We start from the raw sequence: 4,707 nt of genomic DNA on the forward strand, positions 1-4,707 counted from the left end.
CCACCGGAGGTAAGGAGCGGGGCTGCATGATGGACAGCCCTCAGCCAATTAGTGGTGGGGGTTGAGACTACTGGGGCCCCTCAGCCAATCAGGTGTGGGGGCAACCCTGCCATTATAAACCATGAAAATGGTGGCTGGCCCTGTGATCTTCCTGCAAAATTAGCCAGCTGCTGCCTCAAGTTGGGTAGACCCTTAATTATAGCTCTCTGTTTAAACAGACTTTGACATTTTGTATCACATTTACAAAAATTGCTACAAGAATATTTAGTTTGCATAGTCAGGCACTTGAAAGTTAGGAAGTGGTAAATTTGCTGTTGTACTTGCAGACTTAATTCAATCCCAATCCCAGTTGTAATTTAATCTTGCATCCATTTGGTTGCACTAAATAAGGAAGGAGTTCTTGAAGAGGAAAAAGTCTATGTCATCTTGTCATTCAAGACTTTATTCAAATGCAGATACCTAAAGGAGACAAATTACATTCCATGGGCAGGGAAGGATCCCTGCTGGGGTGTAATGATGCAGTTGCACCCCCTTTTGATTTTTGTTCCACCCAGACTTTAAAATCAATTGTGGGGAGGGGCAGTGGCAATTCTATTCAGGCAGTGCTGACAGAGTCAATTGACTTCATGGCTCATTGTCATCTCCCTGATTCAGACTAATCTCCCTTCACTTCACAGGTGTTGATGACCCTCTCTTCTTTTTAATGTTCTTGCTATTTTATTAATCAAGCTGTTCTTTTTTCTGCAATGTGGCTGTCTGTTAGCTATTCCTGGAAATGCCTCTCTTCTATTCCACTGCAAACTGTTTTTAATGATAGCTAAAGAACTTAACTCAGGTATGGTAATAGTAACTCAGATGAAGAAATGACTGACAGTGAAGTATTGGAGGTACTGTCAAGATGCTCAAGAAAGCTAAATTTTGTTTTATGGACATGAAGAGACATAAAGTTAACTACAACTACAGAACTAATGATGCAGTATCTTTTGACTATTTTTGCCTAGTTTGCTGTGCTTTCTAGAGCTTTATATGTAAATCTAGCAAACCAGTGCACATTCCAGTAGTTATATTTGTTTTTATTTTTATCTTAAACTGAATAATATAGTGCTACCCCTGTAGCATATTAGTAATGCATCTAGTTTCTCTTTAACTGGAGAAAAAAATGTTGTGTTTATATATGGTGATGTGCCATACCATCGGCACTGCCCTTTCAAAATCCTAGACCTGCCCATGACCACAGGCAAGCATACATCTGGCATTTCCTGTCTTTCAGGTGACTGAACTATGGGACCTAAATAATAGGTATTTGTTCTAATGCAGTTTTGTGTGTGTGGCTTCCTAAGATTTTTATTTAAAAAATATGTTTTTTACATACTACATTTCATAGTTTCATAGTTGTAGGGTTGGAAGGGACCTAAGTAGATCATCAAGTCCAACCACCTGCCCTGGGAAGGAAAGAGTACTGGGCTCATATGACCCCAGCTACGTAATTATCAAGCCTCCTCTTAAAGACCCCCAAGGTAGGAGCCAGCTCCACTTCCCTTGGAAGGTGATTCCAGATCCTAGCTGCCCTGACTGTGAAGTAATGCCTTCTAATGTCAAACGACTTATGGCCGTTATTCCTTGTTACTCTGGGAGGTGCTCGGGGGAACAGGGTTTCTCCCATTCCTCGCTGGTCCCCCCCCTGGTGAGTTTATAGACCGTAATAAACCTTATCCCACAAGCTAAATTTGATCCCTGAGATGTTCATGCTCCAGGACACAATGCTACCATCTGAGCTACAAGAGCAACTATAGTAATTCAGTACAGGAATAGGTTTCTTTTTTGGGAGGTAGAAGGGTAGGACAGTTCATCTCTTCCTTTTTCTTACCCAGGAGCAAGGAGATATCCTATCCTATGTGGTACTGCCAGGGGATGGATAGGTATTAATGGATCATTGGTGCCATGTGTTGAGAATGTGGCCCAGCTGCCATCTTTCCCAATCTCATACATATGCTTCAGTGGCTCCCTGGGGTTCCAGTGCAGTAGGCACTGGCACTGTTGCAGTTACTTTGGTGCCAGCATAGTTCTTCAAAATGTCCAGTGATTTTGGCAGGAAGGTGGGAGAAGAGGAAGGAAAAAAATGGTGATTTTAAGTATCTTGGCAAAGCCTGAATAGAATTTTGTGGGATGACGAAAGGGCATTTCTGGAAGTCTTAAAGAGGCTACATTTGTTGAATGGCAAACACCTGTACAGAGAGAACTTCTTAAAGTGAAGGTTGTGAAATACTCCTTAAGTGTTAGGCCAGTCAATGGTGCTCAACCTACAGACCATAGGCCAGATCTAGCACACAGAACCCTATCATTTGGCCTGCAGGGCTCCCCATAGATCCAGAAGTTTGGCGGTGGGAAAGAGGTGGCATCATTAATTACCAGAGCTAATTAACACTACCACTGGTCCCCCACAGCCAAATTTCCAGGCCTATAGGGAGCCCTCTGGCAAGTTGATATGGTCACATGGGTGCATGGGTTTGCTCTGTGGCTGATCTGGTGCATGGGGTTTTGCCCACAGACCAAACCCTATATGCCAACCCTTCACTGGATCTGACCTGTGGACTGATCCCATACATGGCTTCTGGCCCTTGAACAAACCCCACACTACTAATCTGGCCTGTAGGACTAGACAAGCTGAGCACTACTCTTAGGCAATTCAAATACTGGGGTCACTTATCTCTACAATGAGACATGAGTTCAAGTCTTACATCTGTAATAGTTATAGAGAACTCTTCTTGCTTTTGACCTTCCCTCCAGTCTTGTCTACTGTTCTGTCCTCCAGTTGTCGTCTCCTTCCACCAGCTTTTACCCTTCCTACCTCACTAATTGGATGAATGTGTTAATTTACAGATGTGGGGGTCAATGAATGAAGATCAAGCACATTGCAAAACTATCTTACAATCCACTGCTAATGATGATTTTATATATATTGATGACTAGGGAATCACGTGTAAAATAGTGAATTCTTGGAATGAGCAGAGATTATATTTTTGTAAGAAAAATTAAGGATTACTATATGTAATTCCAGCCATAAATTAAACAACTTGGGGAAGCTGAGCTGCACAGTGGCAGACAAATATTAATATAAATGAATTCAGAAACTCTGCCTAAGGACATACAATGCTGTATTCTGAACAACAGTCATAGAGTTATAGAATCATAGAAAATTAGGGTTGGAAGGGGCCTCAGGAGATCGTCTAGCCCAGCGGTTCCTAACCCCGGATTGTGACCCAAAAATGAGGGTTGTGGGGGCAATGCTGGTGGTGCTGCACAGAAAAGAGGAGCCACGCTGCATGCTGGGAGCTCCCCTGCCCCCTGTCCCCTGCCCCCGCTGCTGCGCTCCAATCCCAGCAGTGGGGTGCAGAAAAAAAAAGTTTGGAACCACTGATTTAGTCCAATCCCCAGCTCAAATAGGACCATCCTCAGTTAGATCATTCCAGCCAGGGCTTTGTTGAGCTGGACCTTAAAAATCTCCAAAGATGGAGAATCCACCACCTCTCTAGGTAACCTGTTCCAGTGCTTTGCCACCTTCTTAGTGAGAGAGCTTTTCCTAATATCCAACCTAAACTTCCCTTGCTGCAACTTGAGACCATTGCTCCTTTTTCTGTCATCTGCCACCACTTAGTCTGTTCTGATGAGAAAAATAAGTATTATTGTGGAGAGCTATAGCAGAGTTGGAAAGTATAGTTATTTAAAAATGGAAGGGGGAGGGGAAAATCCAGACATTGAGATTATACTAGGGCAATAACTAGCTCATACATGGTTTACTGTTTCCAGTTTTAGCCACTTCAAATAGACAGAACAGATCCAGAGAATAAGAATAGCTGGAGGCATGATTTAACACATTGCTACTTATGATAAAAGAAACTGGCTGCTATTCACACTAATTACAAACTCAATGTTATTGGTTTAAGAAAATAAAACAAACAAGGCTTTTCATTAGCATTCAGTGTTGGTGACATGTTACAACGTGAAGGCTAGTTATCGCAAGGTTTAGGGCTTATCCAAATCAACCAAACACAGATACACCAATCAGAGTTGAACTAGAATTCAGACCAGTCTCATACATAAACACCTCAAGTAATTAAAGATAAGGGAAAAACCTTTTTTAAAAGTTTTGTACAGAAAGGGAATGTAAATGATCAGAAGGAACAGGAACTATCTATCCTGGAACCACAAAGCCCAGCATGTCTTATCTCTGAATGCATTGTATTTGCTGCTATGGTACTTTATGGTATGCTTGCAGAGTGATTAATTTGCTTGCTGAAAAAAAAATCCATAACAGTAATTCAACCTTTCCCTTGGTTCCCATGTAGAGAAACATAAAGATAATCATTTTGTATTAAGCTGAGTTGTGGGGAAAGAGGGAAAATAGCAATTATGCCCTCCAAGTGGAATTAATCAAGGAAATGTAGTTCTGGTATGAATTTCATGACCCAAACTCTTGCTGAGTGCAGCTGGGGGAAAACAAAGCCCTTGTGGACTTGAAAGTCCTCGGGAAACTTCTCTTAACCATATCACACACAAGAAATAACCCAGTATTGGATCAGTGTGAAGTCCCAGATGGATCTCAAAGCAGATGAAGATGAGTAACTTCTTCTGGTATAGATTCATAGATGCTAGGGTCGGAAGGGACCTCAATAGATCATCGAGTCCGACCCCCTGCATAGGCAGGAA

This window comes from Alligator sinensis, unplaced genomic scaffold (genome assembly GCF_000455745.1).
Source record: "Alligator sinensis unplaced genomic scaffold, ASM45574v1 scaffold233_2, whole genome shotgun sequence".
NCBI classification, from domain to species: Eukaryota; Metazoa; Chordata; order Crocodylia; family Alligatoridae; genus Alligator; species Alligator sinensis.